Here is an 18,504-nt window from a genome sequence, read left to right as displayed (position 1 = left end):
CAGATGAGCTCCTGGGGCAGAGCAGGAAAGAAAAGGTTCTGGCACAATGAGGGAACCGTTTGTGTGCCAGGTTGGAAGGGGCTCAACTGTGCTGGTCTGTTCTGGTCAAGTTGGCATAAACCAGCGCACATCTGGGAAGAGGGACTTTGAATCGGGGAGATTCCCTCCTCAGGTGCTGGGTATAGCCAAGTGTGGGGGATATGGTTGTCTGGATCCCCAAGTGACCAGCAGGAGAGTGGGGGTGGGGATGGGCTGGGATGGCTGAATGGTGCCAATCGCCAGGCAGGTGGTCCTGGGGTGGATAAGAGAATGAAGAGGCTGAACTCATGCACAGCTTCTGCATAAGTTCCTGCCTCTGGGTCCACCAACCACGAAGCCCTCAGATCCTTTACACCACACCACCCATACCAACACACCCCCTCCCGCCTCCAGTCCTCCCCACTTCTCCCAGGGTGGTACTCATGAGCTATAAGAAGAAATAAGCCATTCTCGCCCCAATTTACCTTCGGTCACAGAGGTTGATCACAACAAGAGCCAGCACAATTAAGTTTTGGTCCTGGTCTTTACTCAAAAATGGGTATAGGACCCTGGAGATGGGTCAAGCAGCCTGTTCCACCAAGCCCATCATCATCATCACCATTCCCACTGGCGGTGGCGGCGGCGGCGGTGGCGGCAGCAGCAGCAGCAGCAGCAGCAGGAGCTGCAGCAGCAGCAGCAGCAGCAGGAGCTGCAGCAGCAGCAGCAGCAGCAGGAGCTGCAGCAGCAGCAGCAGCAGCAGCAGCAGCAGCAGCATAACAACCATGGGTACACATCAGTATTGGTCACTGAGGGACCGTTCAGTGAGGGAGGGCTTAGCATGGAGGAACATGGAATCAACTGTGTGCCCTTGTGCCTCTGGAGTCCGTGTTATGCGTGCGTGCGCAGGCGAGTGTGTGTTTGTCCCTCTTTCTTTCGTTTCTCTCTGTGTGTGCTCTTTGTGTGTGCCTCTCTTCCTCTATGTCTCTCTCTTACTCTTCTCTCTGAATGAGGGAATCTAAGGGCATGGGCGCGCATGGGAGGGAGTATTCTGTGTCTGTCTTCCCTTCTTCCATATCTGTGTGTGTGTTTGTGTGTGTGTGTGGGAGAGAGAGAGAGAGAGAGAGAGAGAGAGAGAGAGAGAGAGAGAGATAAAAGAGAGAGAGAACAGTTTCTCTGGGAAGAGACAGTCTCTCTCTCTCCCTCTCTGTGTTTCTGTGCACATGCTCGGAGGCGCTTAGGCGCTTAGGCGCGGAGTGCATCGACTGAGCAGAGAGGGAGGAGTGTATGGGATGGCAAAGTGAGAGATGTGCACAGGTGAGTGTGTAGGTTGGAGGGCGCGGACAGTGGTGCTGTGGCACACTGAAGACACAGATAGGAGAAGTGAAGCGGTGTTTGGCAGCACTGTAGAGTTGACACACTGGAGTGTCCTGTGATTGATTGTCCCTGTGCGGCCCAGGGTGGGCGAAGGGAAGGTGCGCGTGAGGACCAAAAGGGACTGGACTCTGCATGGGCCGGGAATCGAACCCGGGCCTCCCGCGTGGCAGGCGAGAATTCTACCACTGAACCACCCATGCCCTGAACACACTTACTACCTGATGCTCTCACAGCCTGCCCTTGCTGCCACTCCAGGAACCCTAGCTCCGAATGCTGGCTGCCCGCCTGGATGGATGGATGGATGGATGGATGGATGGATGGATGGATGGATGGAAGGATGGATGGATGGATGGATGGATCGATGCATGGATCGATGCATGGATCGATAGATCGATGGATAGATAGATGGATGGACCTTTGTTTGCGTGGATGCACGCAGGGACGGACAGACGGACGGACGGTCGGTCGGACGGTTCCATTGTTGTATATCTGGTTGTTCGGAAGGACTCATGGATGGAATGATGCATGGGTGGAAAGATGGATGGATCAGCGGTCAGGAGAGGCCAATTGGGTCAGACAGAGGGGACGAGGAGTGTCCAGGCCTCTAGCTGAGGTCGTGGGGTGTGTACCTCGCCTCGCCTGGAAGCCACTGACTGGCACGTATCTGGCGCGCTCCTACGCGCGCTCCTGGCGCGTGTCTGGTGTGTGCACACTCGTGGGAAGCGAGCGAGGAGAGCTTGTTGTAGTGCGGGCACAGGGTCCTTCGAGGAGGCCAGGGCTTCGGTGTGCTGGATTGAAACTCGGGGCCCCCAGAGGTTTGCTGTGGACAGAAGGCGCTGGCACCCGGCTGGCTGGTCACCCGGGTGCTCAGGTCCTATCTCCTACTCACTCGACCTTCTCCCACCCGACGCAACACGACCACCCCCCGCCCCCGCTCCCCAACGGCAGAGGTTGGTTGGTGTTGAGGGGAGGGCTCTCCTGCAGATGCAGGTCTGTGAGGGAAGGCTTCGGAGTCGGGTCTTTCGCGGTGGGATGGAGTGCGGTGGAGTGTCAAAAGGCAAGCTTGTCAGGAGTGGGATTCGAACCCACGCCTCCAGGGGAGACTGCGACCTGAACGCAGCGCCTTAGACCGCTCGGCCATCCTGACAGCAGGTCTGGGGCGTAGACCGCTCGCCTCGCAGGCGACCGGCGACCGGCGCCCAGGCGCGCGCAAGCGGGCTTCAGCGGACGGCGCGCCGGGGCAGGCGCCCGTCTGGCCTCGTCTGGCCGCGTCTGGGTGCTCGAGCTGCGGGCCTCGCCCGCCGAACTTTACCTTGCCAGAAGAGCACCGACGACGGGACGCTGCTAGGCGCCAGAGTACCTCCAGGTCCCGGGCCGGATCCCCGGCCTGCAGGCCCCCTGTCTGTCCCCACAGCACGCAGGGCGGCCCGGGTGTGTGGCACCAGCCTCTCGTCCTGACACGGCGAGTGTTGCCCGCAACCACTCGCACTCGGCACCGGTGGCTTAGAGGCCGGGTCTCCAGCCCGGCGGGGACAGGGGTCCGGCGACACGGTGGTCTGGCGGGGCTGCGGGTCGGGGTCCTGGTGTTGACGCCGGGTTTCGGGGTCTTTTGGGTTGCGGTGCAGTGCAGAGCAAGAGGTGGTCGTTGGGGGAGACGGACGCCTGTGGTTCTTCCCTGGCGTGGTAGACGGGCACGGAGTGCGTGTGTTTGTGGCTGTCGTCGTCCTCGTTAGTATAGTGGTGAGTATCCCCGCCTGTCACGCGGGAGACCGGGGTTCGATTCCCCGACGGGGAGACATGATGTCCTTTTTGGACACCTAGGTGGCCCGCGGGCGCTAGCCCTTCCACCCACGCCCCACGCGCAGACCCAGACCCACGTCAGCCCGCCGAGCCCCATAATCTCCAGCAAAGCCTCTCCGGAGCCCTCAAACCCCTTTTCTGCCGACTGCACCGGCGCCCAGGCCGCTCAGGGTGGCGGCCTGCCGGGAGCGGTCCCTGGCGCACTGGCCTGGGCTAGCGCGCCGTCTTGCAGCAGCCAGGAGACGGGAGCGCCCCATTGGAAAGGCGTGAACATGTGAGAGGCGCGCGTGGGAGGCCGAGGAAGAGCGCGGAGAGGAGGAGCCGTGGGTGTGTTCGTGGTTGGGGCGTCCCCCGTGCGTGCGTGCGGTGCGCAGGCAAGTAAGAGGTAGGCGGCGTCGAGGGCGCTGGGCGCCGTGTGGTGGCAGTCGGCGGCGACGTGGGGGTGTGGGTCCGGCTGTGCGGCGTTGGTGGTATAGTGGTGAGCATAGCTGCCTTCCAAGCAGTTGACCCGGGTTCGATTCCCGGCCAACGCAGCGTGCCCAACTTTTGCCAAGGTCCTCACCCAGGACGCGCCCACCCGGGCCCTGCCTGGCTCCGCCGAGCTGGGGCCCAGGCTCTACTGTAGGCAGGGAAGATCGGAAAGCGCCAGACCTTTTCAGGTAGTGGGCACCGGGAGGAGAAGCGGCAGGGGCAAGTTTCTAGTCCCCGAAGTCGCACCGTGATGGCTGTGGAAGCGGCAGAGGCCAGGGGGCAAGTGGCAGCCCAGCGCCAGGGCCAGGGCCAGGGCCAAGAGAGAATCGAGAACGCCAGCCTCCTAAGGCCTTAGCATGCATCAGGCGGCCGGGTATGAGGAGACGGGCAGGCGGGCAGGCCGGCAGGCAGGCAGCATGTCTGCCCTGGTGGCCGAGAGGGTGTGTGTCTGTCTGTTTCCAGGAGTTGATAGCCGTGAGCATGGGACCCACGCTCCCTGGTGGTCTAGTGGTTAGGATTCGGCGCTCTCACCGCCGCGGCCCGGGTTCGATTCCCGGTCAGGGAAGCCTCTCTTCTTAGTCCCTCCACTTCCCACCTCACCACCCTGACCCCTTTTGAGTGACCCTTTTGTTTGTACATGAGCTACACAGACCAAGACCACAACTCCACATCTCCCCTCCATATTTCTCTCTCTCTCTCTCTCTCTCTCTCTCTCTCTCTCACTCTCCCTCCACCCCCTTTCCCTTTTCCTCTTTCTTTCCAGAAACCCATCACCCAGTACCACAGAACCGTCTTCTGCCTAAGAGTCTCCCTGGCTGCACCATGCCTACCTTAACATCCCGGACCAGCCTCTCTGACACCACACGCCAACTTTGCACTTCCCCAGCTCAGACTCCTTGCTTGCCCTGGAGCCCAGACCTCTCACCTGCCACCATCACAAGCCGAGCTTTCTCACACACCGCCCGGATCACAAACACTCGTCCACCGAGGGAATCTCAACACCACTCCATCTCCTGATCGCCTGCTCTTACCTCTCCAACAAACCCTCTGGCTAGCCCGCTCCTCCTGTCGCACCTACCTCGAATGCATAACCTGTATCACCTGATTGACACGCCTAGCGTGCATCGCGTGCATGACAGGGTGGTCCCAGTGAGCTTTCCGAAATAGTCACAAAGGAGCGTCCAGTTCAAACATCGGTAGCGAATTCTTTCATTTCACACACACACACACACACGCACACACACACACACGCACACACACGCACGCACATTAGACTTGTTTATATATGATGTATGTATAGATACAAACATGTATAAATATGTGTGATAGTATATACTGAAGAACACACATACACACATTTTTTTTTGTTTGTTTTATGTTCTTGTAAAATCTTTAGGAGGTAGAAAATCTATAGGTGAATGGAATACGGTGCTGGTGCTGGGCTTGGCGGTGGTGGTGGCACCGAGAGGGGGATGTTTGCAGGATCGGAAGGGGTTCCTGTGGGCAGGTTTTATTGAGAACCAGATGCTCCCGGCAGAGCCAGAAGCACCTGGCTTGGTTCTCGCACCCAGCTTCCCAGGGACCGACAGTGGGCGTCGCGAGCCAGGATTTCCCAGAAAGCCCCCAAGGGCGGTTTAAGTCGAGCAGAGGCCGTGGCGGGCGGTCGTAATGCCACCGTTTCTCAGGACCCTTGTGTCGCCTGCTGCAGTGGCGGATGTGAATCAGTAAAGTAACCTTGGCACACCGGTAATCACTCCCTGCCCGGATCCCTCCGCCTTGACCCTGCCAGGCAGCGCGGAAACAGTGTCGGATTCTGAGCGCTGAGCTGGGGACTGAGCTCCACCTCAATGGCTAGCAGCCTTGTGAGAGTGCCAGCAGATCCTGGGGGCAGCCCAGACAATGCTTATCCGGACCGGACTCCAGCCCACTTCTGCCACCTGAAGGGCTCCGGTTCGTGGGCACCGGGAGGCACCAGAGTCTAAGGGCATCCGGGAAGGGACTGTTCGGCCGGTCCCCGGGCAGCCGCCGGGCGAGAGGAGGAGGCTGCGCCAAACAGACAGCAGGCAAGCCTTCGCCAGCAGGTGTCCCAACAGGGGCGTGGGGACGGGGTGAGGGTGGGTGTGGGAGTGGGGAGCTTGCGGATCGCAAAGATCCGCATGTGCCTCTGTTCTGCTTGGGCTTCGTCCAGAGGAGGATCACACTAGCATGCGCCTGCTGGCAAAGTCTGCGCGGTAGGGTCCGGACCAGTCAGCGATGGCTGGCTGCGGAGCAGCCCACTGAAGGTAGCGATGGTGTGGGTGTTGGGGTTGGGGTGTTGAAGTCAGGACCTGACACTCCCGCGCAGGTGTTCTGGCGTCCTGGAATTCCGGTGCACTCGTGATACCTAGAGTAAAACAAAAAAACAACAACGAAATCGTTGTTTTTCACTGTCTCTAGGGTAGGCATCGGTTGTTTTCAGCAAGTTCTTTGACGCTGAAGACATCCTTGTAGAAGACGGAGATGCTCTCCTCTCAACTATGTGGTTGTTTGGACGAGGGGGCTTTGCAGATTTGGCGCTACTTCTGGGGTCACAAGAGGGTCCTGGAGCACCCAGAACCTTTGGCATTCTCAAGTAGGTACTGCCAACAGTACACAGTTAGGAGGAAAGTTGCAGGGACCTGATGTTTTCCTTCATGAAATATGTACACAGGGCTGGGGGCTTTGGGATGCGGGGGAACCTGTTTTAGCCTCCTCGGCAGAGGAAAAAGAAGAGATCCAACAAGTTTTGTGTGACGATGAATAAGTATGATGTTCTGGGGCTGGCAGTTGGAGGGAGGTTCAGTTCAGTTCGTTGAGGCGGGACATCTGTGCTGTCTGCAAAGCATATCCACATTCCTCTTGGAGCTGTGAAGAAAGCAGGAGCAGCAAGCCAGCCTGGAGGGAAAAGCCCACCACGGACAACTTCTGCATGGCTTCCTGCTTCTGGGCTCCTACTGGGGCTTCCCTCTGGGAGGGACTTAGGTGGCAGCCTTAAGGCGAGATCAACTCTTCTCTGTCCAAGTTGCTTTTAGCCACAGCGTCTGATCACAAGCTTACAAAGTCTAGCTCGGACTGAAATCGGTACCAGGAGTGGGGCATTACTGGGACAGACCTGATGAGCTACCTCTTTGGGGATCGTGGAGGGACTTTGACCTCTGGGCTGGAAAGGCTCCAAGTTGGAGGTCCCGAGCTCTCTGTGCTCTCCTGAGGGAGCTTGGAAGGGAGTCTTGAGAGCCATGCAGATGACCAGACTGAGGTGGTGCTCATGAGGTTGTTTTCATTTTCATCCCATCCCACACCCACTCAGAGGGCAGCTTGGGAGTCCCTGATAGACTCTGCTGGGGCCATTCGGTGTTCTGAGTTAAGAATCTGTGTTCCAGGTCAGCCCGGGCTGGAGAATCATCTGTGACTAATGAGCAGGAGACTGGATCCACCAAGGTGAGACCTCGCCTCAGCGTGGACAATCATTGATGTTGTTCAACTGGAGCTGAGAAAGTAGCCATGATTAACGAGACAGCCGCATGACCCGGGTGAAACCCTCTGGGAGTATTTCCTGAAGGTCAACATACAGATGCTGTGTTGCATAGGTGCCTAGACTGCATCTCACGCTAGTCAGGCATTTGAGAATGTGCAGGAGCCAGCCAGGCTGGGATGGATGGAACGCATGAAGGGAGGGATCACTGGGAGCAGGTGAGGAGCTGGGATGCTCGGCAGGACTGGAGTCCAGGAAGGGGAAGCTGATAGAGGACATTAGTGAAGGTGCAGGACCAGTTGGACTGGGAGCCCCAGTGACACAGAAAGGTGTAGTGACCATTTTGGAATCATGGATCTAAAACAACAACAACAAGAACCAAAAAATAAAAATAAAACAAACAAACCCAAAACAACAACAACAACAACAAAAAACAAAAACCCACCAGAGAGATCCCTTTCATGCCAGGTGTGGGGCTAAGGGGCTGCTGTCCATGATGTGCTCTTGCACCGGCAGGATTTTGGCAGCTGCTGAAATATTGGGCGACTGTTAGGGCCCAAAGAGCAGGGTGTGTTGTTGTTTGTTTGTTTCTGGAATCAAGGTTTATGAAATATTTTTGCACAATGGATTTGTCCAAGGAGGAGGGGGATGAGGATGAGGAGGAGGAGGAGGAAGAGGAGGAGGAGGAAGAGGAGGAGGAGGAGGAGGAAAAAGTGGAGGAAGGGGAGCAGCAATCCCAGCAGCAGGAGGAGGAAGAGGAGAGGGAGGAGGAGGAAGAGGAGAAGGGGGAGGAGGAGGAGAAGGAGGAGGAGGAGAAAGTGGAGGAAGGGGAGCAGCAGCAGCGGCAGGAGGAGGAGGAGAAAAAGGAGGAGGAGGAGGAGGAAGAGGGGGAGAAGGAAGAGGAGGAGGAGGAAAATGAGGAAGAGGAGGAGGAGGAGTAGGTGGAGGAGGAGGAGCAGCAGGAAAACAAAGAGGAGGGAGAGGAGGTGGAGGAAGAGGGGGAGAAGGAAGAGGAGGAGGAAGAAGTGGAGGAGGCGGAGGAGGAGGAAGAGGAGGAAGAGCTGGAGGCAGAGGAGGAAGAGGACGAGGAGGAGGAGGACAATAGTGTCAGTCGTAGCAGAAGCAGTAGAAGTAGCAGTAACAACATGGAAATCCTGACAACCAATATTGAACTCTCCCAGAGAAATTGGCTCCCTCAATCAGCGGGAAGTAGTGTAAGTAGAACGTTGCCCTCCTGGCCAGGGTCTCATTCTGGGAACCTGTCCTTATCTCTTTAACCCCTTTTCTCTCTTCTCTAGTATGAGGGTGTTGAAAGGGTGGAAGAAAAACAGGGCAGAAGAAAGAAGAAGCCACAAAACAGGAGGGGGGCCGTGTCCCTGGGAGCAGCCCAGGCTTGGCTCCCCCCGTGTCAGGGGCAGAGGCCCTAAAGAGAGCACAGCCTAGGCTGTGTCACCTTTGGAGGTGAGAGTCTTGGAGACATCCCTACCGAGGGACAACCGCTAAGGAGAGAAGCAGCCTGGCTTGGAGCCCACGGAGCCAAAGGATCCACAGCAGACAGACACACTGCCTATGCTCCAAGGGACCCTTGGAGCCTTTTGCAGCTCACAACAGAGCAAGCGAAAACAAGACGTGAGACTATGGGATTTGAGAATTAGACGTCGGTTTTGATTTGCTTTTAGTTTTGTGCCTGTACCCTGATTCTTCTTTGCTCCCCTCGTGTTTATCTCGAAAGGAAAAAAAAATGTTATTCAAGGAGCCAACAGTCTACACAGTTAAACTACCAGGGGTTTGAGGAGGGATTGGGGCTTTGACCTCGATAAGAGTCTCTGGGTGTTTTAAGGAGACGATCTTGAAGGTTTGAATGGTTATAGACTGTTGGACAAAGGTCGCGCATATTCATATGGTGAGGATCGCATTCAGATGAGCTCCTGGGGCAGAGCAGGAAAGAAAAGGTTCTGGCACAATGAGGGAACCGTTTGTGTGCCAGGTTGGAAGGGGCTCAACTGTGCTGGTCTGTTCTGGTCAAGTTGGCATAAACCAGCGCACATCTGGGAAGAGGGACTTTGAATCGGGGAGATTCCCTCCTCAGGTGCTGGGTATAGCCAAGTGTGGGGGATATGGTTGTCTGGATCCCCAAGTGACCAGCAGGAGAGTGGGGGTGGGGATGGGCTGGGATGGCTGAATGGTGCCAATCGCCAGGCAGGTGGTCCTGGGGTGGATAAGAGAATGAAGAGGCTGAACTCATGCACAGCTTCTGCATAAGTTCCTGCCTCTGGGTCCACCAACCACGAAGCCCTCAGATCCTTTACACCACACCACCCATACCAACACACCCCCTCCCGCCTCCAGTCCTCCCCACTTCTCCCAGGGTGGTACTCATGAGCTATAAGAAGAAATAAGCCATTCTCGCCCCAATTTACCTTCGGTCACAGAGGTTGATCACAACAAGAGCCAGCACAATTAAGTTTTGGTCCTGGTCTTTACTCAAAAATGGGTATAGGACCCTGGAGATGGGTCAAGCAGCCTGTTCCACCAAGCCCATCATCATCATCACCATTCCCACTGGCGGTGGCGGCGGCGGCGGTGGCGGCAGCAGCAGCAGCAGCAGCAGCAGGAGCTGCAGCAGCAGCAGCAGCAGGAGCTGCAGCAGCAGCAGCAGCAGGAGCTGCAGCAGCAGCAGCAGCAGCAGCAGCAGCAGCAGCATAACAACCATGGGTACACATCAGTATTGGTCACTGAGGGACCGTTCAGTGAGGGAGGGCTTAGCATGGAGGAACATGGAATCAACTGTGTGCCCTTGTGCCTCTGGAGTCCGTGTTATGCGTGCGTGCGCAGGCGAGTGTGTGTTTGTCCCTCTTTCTTTCGTTTCTCTCTGTGTGTGCTCTTTGTGTGTGCCTCTCTTCCTCTATGTCTCTCTCTTACTCTTCTCTCTGAATGAGGGAATCTAAGGGCATGGGCGCGCATGGGAGGGAGTATTCTGTGTCTGTCTTCCCTTCTTCCATATCTGTGTGTGTGTTTGTGTGTGTGTGTGGGTGAGAGAGAGAGAGAGAGAGAGAGAGAGAGAGAGAGAGAGAGAGAGATAAAAGAGAGAGAGAACAGTTTCTCTGGGAAGAGACAGTCTCTCTCTCTCCCTCTCTGTGTTTCTGTGCACATGCTCGGAGGCGCTTAGGCGCTTAGGCGCGGAGTGCATCGACTGAGCAGAGAGGGAGGAGTGTATGGGATGGCAAAGTGAGAGATGTGCACAGGTGAGTGTGTAGGTTGGAGGGCGCGGACAGTGGTGCTGTGGCACACTGAAGACACAGATAGGAGAAGTGAAGCGGTGTTTGGCAGCACTGTAGAGTTGACACACTGGAGTGTCCTGTGATTGATTGTCCCTGTGCGGCCCAGGGTGGGCGAAGGGAAGGTGCGCGTGAGGACCAAAAGGGACTGGACTCTGCATGGGCCGGGAATCGAACCCGGGCCTCCCGCGTGGCAGGCGAGAATTCTACCACTGAACCACCCATGCCCTGAACACACTTACTACCTGATGCTCTCACAGCCTGCCCTTGCTGCCACTCCAGGAACCCTAGCTCCGAATGCTGGCTGCCCGCCTGGATGGATGGATGGATGGATGGATGGATGGATGGATGGATGGATGGAAGGATGGATGGATGGATGGATGGATCGATGCATGGATCGATGCATGGATCGATAGATCGATGGATAGATAGATGGATGGACCTTTGTTTGCGTGGATGCACGCAGGGACGGACAGACGGACGGACGGTCGGTCGGACGGTTCCATTGTTGTATATCTGGTTGTTCGGAAGGACTCATGGATGGAATGATGCATGGGTGGAAAGATGGATGGATCAGCGGTCAGGAGAGGCCAATTGGGTCAGACAGAGGGGACGAGGAGTGTCCAGGCCTCTAGCTGAGGTCGTGGGGTGTGTACCTCGCCTCGCCTGGAAGCCACTGACTGGCACGTATCTGGCGCGCTCCTACGCGCGCTCCTGGCGCGTGTCTGGTGTGTGCACACTCGTGGGAAGCGAGCGAGGAGAGCTTGTTGTAGTGCGGGCACAGGGTCCTTCGAGGAGGCCAGGGCTTCGGTGTGCTGGATTGAAACTCGGGGCCCCCAGAGGTTTGCTGTGGACAGAAGGCGCTGGCACCCGGCTGGCTGGTCACCCGGGTGCTCAGGTCCTATCTCCTACTCACTCGACCTTCTCCCACCCGACGCAACACGACCACCCCCCGCCCCCGCTCCCCAACGGCAGAGGTTGGTTGGTGTTGAGGGGAGGGCTCTCCTGCAGATGCAGGTCTGTGAGGGAAGGCTTCGGAGTCGGGTCTTTCGCGGTGGGATGGAGTGCGGTGGAGTGTCAAAAGGCAAGCTTGTCAGGAGTGGGATTCGAACCCACGCCTCCAGGGGAGACTGCGACCTGAACGCAGCGCCTTAGACCGCTCGGCCATCCTGACAGCAGGTCTGGGGCGTAGACCGCTCGCCTCGCAGGCGACCGGCGACCGGCGCCCAGGCGCGCGCAAGCGGGCTTCAGCGGACGGCGCGCCGGGGCAGGCGCCCGTCTGGCCTCGTCTGGCCGCGTCTGGGTGCTCGAGCTGCGGGCCTCGCCCGCCGAACTTTACCTTGCCAGAAGAGCACCGACGACGGGACGCTGCTAGGCGCCAGAGTACCTCCAGGTCCCGGGCCGGATCCCCGGCCTGCAGGCCCCCTGTCTGTCCCCACAGCACGCAGGGCGGCCCGGGTGTGTGGCACCAGCCTCTCGTCCTGACACGGCGAGTGTTGCCCGCAACCACTCGCACTCGGCACCGGTGGCTTAGAGGCCGGGTCTCCAGCCCGGCGGGGACAGGGGTCCGGCGACACGGTGGTCTGGCGGGGCTGCGGGTCGGGGTCCTGGTGTTGACGCCGGGTTTCGGGGTCTTTTGGGTTGCGGTGCAGTGCAGAGCAAGAGGTGGTCGTTGGGGGAGACGGACGCCTGTGGTTCTTCCCTGGCGTGGTAGACGGGCACGGAGTGCGTGTGTTTGTGGCTGTCGTCGTCCTCGTTAGTATAGTGGTGAGTATCCCCGCCTGTCACGCGGGAGACCGGGGTTCGATTCCCCGACGGGGAGACATGATGTCCTTTTTGGACACCTAGGTGGCCCGCGGGCGCTAGCCCTTCCACCCACGCCCCACGCGCAGACCCAGACCCACGTCAGCCCGCCGAGCCCCATAATCTCCAGCAAAGCCTCTCCGGAGCCCTCAAACCCCTTTTCTGCCGACTGCACCGGCGCCCAGGCCGCTCAGGGTGGCGGCCTGCCGGGAGCGGTCCCTGGCGCACTGGCCTGGGCTAGCGCGCCGTCTTGCAGCAGCCAGGAGACGGGAGCGCCCCATTGGAAAGGCGTGAACATGTGAGAGGCGCGCGTGGGAGGCCGAGGAAGAGCGCGGAGAGGAGGAGCCGTGGGTGTGTTCGTGGTTGGGGCGTCCCCCGTGCGTGCGTGCGGTGCGCAGGCAAGTAAGAGGTAGGCGGCGTCGAGGGCGCTGGGCGCCGTGTGGTGGCAGTCGGCGGCGACGTGGGGGTGTGGGTCCGGCTGTGCGGCGTTGGTGGTATAGTGGTGAGCATAGCTGCCTTCCAAGCAGTTGACCCGGGTTCGATTCCCGGCCAACGCAGCGTGCCCAACTTTTGCCAAGGTCCTCACCCAGGACGCGCCCACCCGGGCCCTGCCTGGCTCCGCCGAGCTGGGGCCCAGGCTCTACTGTAGGCAGGGAAGATCGGAAAGCGCCAGACCTTTTCAGGTAGTGGGCACCGGGAGGAGAAGCGGCAGGGGCAAGTTTCTAGTCCCCGAAGTCGCACCGTGATGGCTGTGGAAGCGGCAGAGGCCAGGGGGCAAGTGGCAGCCCAGCGCCAGGGCCAGGGCCAGGGCCAAGAGAGAATCGAGAACGCCAGCCTCCTAAGGCCTTAGCATGCATCAGGCGGCCGGGTATGAGGAGACGGGCAGGCGGGCAGGCCGGCAGGCAGGCAGCATGTCTGCCCTGGTGGCCGAGAGGGTGTGTGTCTGTCTGTTTCCAGGAGTTGATAGCCGTGAGCATGGGACCCACGCTCCCTGGTGGTCTAGTGGTTAGGATTCGGCGCTCTCACCGCCGCGGCCCGGGTTCGATTCCCGGTCAGGGAAGCCTCTCTTCTTAGTCCCTCCACTTCCCACCTCACCACCCTGACCCCTTTTGAGTGACCCTTTTGTTTGTACATGAGCTACACAGACCAAGACCACAACTCCACATCTCCCCTCCATATTTCTCTCTCTCTCTCTCTCTCTCTCTCTCTCTCTCTCTCTCTCTCTCTCACTCTCCCTCCACCCCCTTTCCCTTTTCCTCTTTCTTTCCAGAAACCCATCACCCAGTACCACAGAACCGTCTTCTGCCTAAGAGTCTCCCTGGCTGCACCATGCCTACCTTAACATCCCGGACCAGCCTCTCTGACACCACACGCCAACTTTGCACTTCCCCAGCTCAGACTCCTTGCTTGCCCTGGAGCCCAGACCTCTCACCTGCCACCATCACAAGCCGAGCTTTCTCACACACCGCCCGGATCACAAACACTCGTCCACCGAGGGAATCTCAACACCACTCCATCTCCTGATCGCCTGCTCTTACCTCTCCAACAAACCCTCTGGCTAGCCCGCTCCTCCTGTCGCACCTACCTCGAATGCATAACCTGTATCACCTGATTGACACGCCTAGCGTGCATCGCGTGCATGACAGGGTGGTCCCAGTGAGCTTTCCGAAATAGTCACAAAGGAGCGTCCAGTTCAAACATCGGTAGCGAATTCTTTCATTTCACACACACACACACACACGCACACACACACACACGCACACACACGCACGCACATTAGACTTGTTTATATATGATGTATGTATAGATACAAACATGTATAAATATGTGTGATAGTATATACTGAAGAACACACATACACACATTTTTTTTTGTTTGTTTTATGTTCTTGTAAAATCTTTAGGAGGTAGAAAATCTATAGGTGAATGGAATACGGTGCTGGTGCTGGGCTTGGCGGTGGTGGTGGCACCGAGAGGGGGATGTTTGCAGGATCGGAAGGGGTTCCTGTGGGCAGGTTTTATTGAGAACCAGATGCTCCCGGCAGAGCCAGAAGCACCTGGCTTGGTTCTCGCACCCAGCTTCCCAGGGACCGACAGTGGGCGTCGCGAGCCAGGATTTCCCAGAAAGCCCCCAAGGGCGGTTTAAGTCGAGCAGAGGCCGTGGCGGGCGGTCGTAATGCCACCGTTTCTCAGGACCCTTGTGTCGCCTGCTGCAGTGGCGGATGTGAATCAGTAAAGTAACCTTGGCACACCGGTAATCACTCCCTGCCCGGATCCCTCCGCCTTGACCCTGCCAGGCAGCGCGGAAACAGTGTCGGATTCTGAGCGCTGAGCTGGGGACTGAGCTCCACCTCAATGGCTAGCAGCCTTGTGAGAGTGCCAGCAGATCCTGGGGGCAGCCCAGACAATGCTTATCCGGACCGGACTCCAGCCCACTTCTGCCACCTGAAGGGCTCCGGTTCGTGGGCACCGGGAGGCACCAGAGTCTAAGGGCATCCGGGAAGGGACTGTTCGGCCGGTCCCCGGGCAGCCGCCGGGCGAGAGGAGGAGGCTGCGCCAAACAGACAGCAGGCAAGCCTTCGCCAGCAGGTGTCCCAACAGGGGCGTGGGGACGGGGTGAGGGTGGGTGTGGGAGTGGGGAGCTTGCGGATCGCAAAGATCCGCATGTGCCTCTGTTCTGCTTGGGCTTCGTCCAGAGGAGGATCACACTAGCATGCGCCTGCTGGCAAAGTCTGCGCGGTAGGGTCCGGACCAGTCAGCGATGGCTGGCTGCGGAGCAGCCCACTGAAGGTAGCGATGGTGTGGGTGTTGGGGTTGGGGTGTTGAAGTCAGGACCTGACACTCCCGCGCAGGTGTTCTGGCGTCCTGGAATTCCGGTGCACTCGTGATACCTAGAGTAAAACAAAAAAACAACAACGAAATCGTTGTTTTTCACTGTCTCTAGGGTAGGCATCGGTTGTTTTCAGCAAGTTCTTTGACGCTGAAGACATCCTTGTAGAAGACGGAGATGCTCTCCTCTCAACTATGTGGTTGTTTGGACGAGGGGGCTTTGCAGATTTGGCGCTACTTCTGGGGTCACAAGAGGGTCCTGGAGCACCCAGAACCTTTGGCATTCTCAAGTAGGTACTGCCAACAGTACACAGTTAGGAGGAAAGTTGCAGGGACCTGATGTTTTCCTTCATGAAATATGTACACAGGGCTGGGGGCTTTGGGATGCGGGGGAACCTGTTTTAGCCTCCTCGGCAGAGGAAAAAGAAGAGATCCAACAAGTTTTGTGTGACGATGAATAAGTATGATGTTCTGGGGCTGGCAGTTGGAGGGAGGTTCAGTTCAGTTCGTTGAGGCGGGACATCTGTGCTGTCTGCAAAGCATATCCACATTCCTCTTGGAGCTGTGAAGAAAGCAGGAGCAGCAAGCCAGCCTGGAGGGAAAAGCCCACCACGGACAACTTCTGCATGGCTTCCTGCTTCTGGGCTCCTACTGGGGCTTCCCTCTGGGAGGGACTTAGGTGGCAGCCTTAAGGCGAGATCAACTCTTCTCTGTCCAAGTTGCTTTTAGCCACAGCGTCTGATCACAAGCTTACAAAGTCTAGCTCGGACTGAAATCGGTACCAGGAGTGGGGCATTACTGGGACAGACCTGATGAGCTACCTCTTTGGGGATCGTGGAGGGACTTTGACCTCTGGGCTGGAAAGGCTCCAAGTTGGAGGTCCCGAGCTCTCTGTGCTCTCCTGAGGGAGCTTGGAAGGGAGTCTTGAGAGCCATGCAGATGACCAGACTGAGGTGGTGCTCATGAGGTTGTTTTCATTTTCATCCCATCCCACACCCACTCAGAGGGCAGCTTGGGAGTCCCTGATAGACTCTGCTGGGGCCATTCGGTGTTCTGAGTTAAGAATCTGTGTTCCAGGTCAGCCCGGGCTGGAGAATCATCTGTGACTAATGAGCAGGAGACTGGATCCACCAAGGTGAGACCTCGCCTCAGCGTGGACAATCATTGATGTTGTTCAACTGGAGCTGAGAAAGTAGCCATGATTAACGAGACAGCAGCATGACCCGGGTGAAACCCTCTGGGAGTATTTCCTGAAGGTCAACATACAGATGCTGTGTTGCATAGGTGCCTAGACTGCATCTCACGCTAGTCAGGCATTTGAGAATGTGCAGGAGCCAGCCAGGCTGGGATGGATGGAACGCATGAAGGGAGGGATCACTGGGAGCAGGTGAGGAGCTGGGATGCTCGGCAGGACTGGAGTCCAGGAAGGGGAAGCTGATAGAGGACATTAGTGAAGGTGCAGGACCAGTTGGACTGGGAGCCCCAGTGACACAGAAAGGTGTAGTGACCATTTTGGAATCATGGATCTAAAACAACAACAACAAGAACCAAAAAATAAAAATAAAACAAACAAACCCAAAACAACAACAACAACAACAAAAAACAAAAACCCACCAGAGAGATCCCTTTCATGCCAGGTGTGGGGCTAAGGGGCTGCTGTCCATGATGTGCTCTTGCACCGGCAGGATTTTGGCAGCTGCTGAAATATTGGGCGACTGTTAGGGCCCAAAGAGCAGGGTGTGTTGTTGTTTGTTTGTTTCTGGAATCAAGGTTTATGAAATATTTTTGCACAATGGATTTGTCCAAGGAGGAGGGGGATGAGGATGAGGAGGAGGAGGAGGAAGAGGAGGAGGAGGAAGAGGAGGAGGAGGAGGAGGAAAAAGTGGAGGAAGGGGAGCAGCAATCCCAGCAGCAGGAGGAGGAAGAGGAGAGGGAGGAGGAGGAAGAGGAGAAGGGGGAGGAGGAGGAGAAGGAGGAGGAGGAGAAAGTGGAGGAAGGGGAGCAGCAGCAGCGGCAGGAGGAGGAGGAGAAAAAGGAGGAGGAGGAGGAGGAAGAGGGGGAGAAGGAAGAGGAGGAGGAGGAAAATGAGGAAGAGGAGGAGGAGGAGTAAGTGGAGGAGGAGGAGCAGCAGGAAAACAAAGAGGAGGGAGAGGAGGTGGAGGAAGAGGGGGAGAAGGAAGAGGAGGAGGAAGAAGTGGAGGAGGCGGAGGAGGAGGAAGAGGAGGAAGAGCTGGAGGCAGAGGAGGAAGAGGACGAGGAGGAGGAGGACAATAGTGTCAGTCGTAGCAGAAGCAGTAGAAGTAGCAGTAACAACATGGAAATCCTGACAACCAATATTGAACTCTCCCAGAGAAATTGGCTCCCTCAATCAGCGGGAAGTAGTGTAAGTAGAACGTTGCCCTCCTGGCCAGGGTCTCATTCTGGGAACCTGTCCTTATCTCTTTAACCCCTTTTCTCTCTTCTCTAGTATGAGGGTGTTGAAAGGGTGGAAGAAAAACAGGGCAGAAGAAAGAAGAAGCCACAAAACAGGAGGGGGGCCGTGTCCCTGGGAGCAGCCCAGGCTTGGCTCCCCCCGTGTCAGGGGCAGAGGCCCTAAAGAGAGCACAGCCTAGGCTGTGTCACCTTTGGAGGTGAGAGTCTTGGAGACATCCCTACCGAGGGACAACCGCTAAGGAGAGAAGCAGCCTGGCTTGGAGCCCACGGAGCCAAAGGATCCACAGCAGACAGACACACTGCCTATGCTCCAAGGGACCCTTGGAGCCTTTTGCAGCTCACAACAGAGCAAGCGAAAACAAGACGTGAGACTATGGGATTTGAGAATTAGACGTCGGTTTTGATTTGCTTTTAGTTTTGTGCCTGTACCCTGATTCTTCTTTGCTCCCCTCGTGTTTATCTCGAAAGGAAAAAAAAATGTTATTCAAGGAGCCAACAGTCTACACAGTTAAACTACCAGGGGTTTGAGGAGGGATTGGGGCTTTGACCTCGATAAGAGTCTCTGGGTGTTTTAAGGAGACGATCTTGAAGGTTTGAATGGTTATAGACTGTTGGACAAAGGTCGCGCATATTCATATGGTGAGGATCGCATTCAGATGAGCTCCTGGGGCAGAGCAGGAAAGAAAAGGTTCTGGCACAATGAGGGAACCGTTTGTGTGCCAGGTTGGAAGGGGCTCAACTGTGCTGGTCTGTTCTGGTCAAGTTGGCATAAACCAGCGCACATCTGGGAAGAGGGACTTTGAATCGGGGAGATTCCCTCCTCAGGTGCTGGGTATAGCCAAGTGTGGGGGATATGGTTGTCTGGATCCCCAAGTGACCAGCAGGAGAGTGGGGGTGGGGATGGGCTGGGATGGCTGAATGGTGCCAATCGCCAGGCAGGTGGTCCTGGGGTGGATAAGAGAATGAAGAGGCTGAACTCATGCACAGCTTCTGCATAAGTTCCTGCCTC

General features: G+C 57.2%; 2 long non-coding RNA genes and 10 other non-coding genes across 12 annotated transcripts; 8 read left to right on the top strand and 4 right to left on the bottom strand.

Annotated features, from left to right (window-relative positions):
* Positions 1 to 1,521: 1,521 nt before the first annotated feature.
* Positions 1,522 to 1,592, bottom strand: LOC134481683 (transfer RNA glycine (anticodon GCC)). Its single transcript has one exon. It is a non-coding gene; the product is annotated as a tRNA-Gly (tRNA).
* Positions 1,593 to 2,456: 864 nt separating this feature from the next.
* Trnal-cag (transfer RNA leucine (anticodon CAG)) lies at positions 2,457 to 2,539 on the bottom strand. The gene has a single exon. It is a non-coding gene; the product is annotated as a tRNA-Leu (tRNA).
* Positions 2,540 to 3,115: 576 nt separating this feature from the next.
* On the top strand, positions 3,116 to 3,187 carry Trnad-guc (transfer RNA aspartic acid (anticodon GUC)). The gene has a single exon. It is a non-coding gene; the product is annotated as a tRNA-Asp (tRNA).
* Positions 3,188 to 3,653: 466 nt separating this feature from the next.
* Trnag-ucc (transfer RNA glycine (anticodon UCC)) lies at positions 3,654 to 3,725 on the top strand. Its single transcript has one exon. It is a non-coding gene; the product is annotated as a tRNA-Gly (tRNA).
* A 431-nt stretch (positions 3,726 to 4,156) lies between these two features.
* On the top strand, positions 4,157 to 4,228 carry Trnae-cuc (transfer RNA glutamic acid (anticodon CUC)). Its single transcript has one exon. It is a non-coding gene; the product is annotated as a tRNA-Glu (tRNA).
* A 1,250-nt stretch (positions 4,229 to 5,478) lies between these two features.
* On the top strand, positions 5,479 to 8,907 carry LOC148001755 (uncharacterized). The gene is made up of 4 exons (XR_015635611.1): positions 5,479 to 5,726; positions 6,100 to 6,274; positions 7,062 to 7,119; positions 8,452 to 8,907. It is a non-coding gene; the product is annotated as an uncharacterized LOC148001755 (long non-coding RNA).
* A 1,680-nt stretch (positions 8,908 to 10,587) lies between these two features.
* Positions 10,588 to 10,658, bottom strand: Trnag-gcc (transfer RNA glycine (anticodon GCC)). The gene has a single exon. It is a non-coding gene; the product is annotated as a tRNA-Gly (tRNA).
* An 864-nt stretch (positions 10,659 to 11,522) lies between these two features.
* Positions 11,523 to 11,605, bottom strand: LOC134481682 (transfer RNA leucine (anticodon CAG)). Its single transcript has one exon. It is a non-coding gene; the product is annotated as a tRNA-Leu (tRNA).
* Positions 11,606 to 12,181: 576 nt separating this feature from the next.
* On the top strand, positions 12,182 to 12,253 carry LOC134481661 (transfer RNA aspartic acid (anticodon GUC)). Its single transcript has one exon. It is a non-coding gene; the product is annotated as a tRNA-Asp (tRNA).
* A 466-nt stretch (positions 12,254 to 12,719) lies between these two features.
* LOC134481660 (transfer RNA glycine (anticodon UCC)) lies at positions 12,720 to 12,791 on the top strand. The gene has a single exon. It is a non-coding gene; the product is annotated as a tRNA-Gly (tRNA).
* A 431-nt stretch (positions 12,792 to 13,222) lies between these two features.
* LOC134481659 (transfer RNA glutamic acid (anticodon CUC)) lies at positions 13,223 to 13,294 on the top strand. Its single transcript has one exon. It is a non-coding gene; the product is annotated as a tRNA-Glu (tRNA).
* Positions 13,295 to 14,556: 1,262 nt separating this feature from the next.
* On the top strand, positions 14,557 to 17,985 carry LOC148001753 (uncharacterized). Its single transcript, XR_015636145.1, has 4 exons — positions 14,557 to 14,804; positions 15,178 to 15,352; positions 16,140 to 16,197; positions 17,530 to 17,985. It is a non-coding gene; the product is annotated as an uncharacterized LOC148001753 (long non-coding RNA).
* Positions 17,986 to 18,504: the final 519 nt, after the last annotated feature.

Source organism: Rattus norvegicus, chromosome 13, assembly GCF_021556685.1.
Source record: "Rattus norvegicus strain SHRSP/BbbUtx chromosome 13, alternate assembly SHRSP_T2T, whole genome shotgun sequence".
Classification (NCBI taxonomy): Eukaryota; Metazoa; Chordata; class Mammalia; order Rodentia; family Muridae; genus Rattus; species Rattus norvegicus.
The sequence above is the reverse complement of the archived record's forward strand: the minus strand, read 5'-3'. Positions and strand labels throughout refer to the sequence as shown.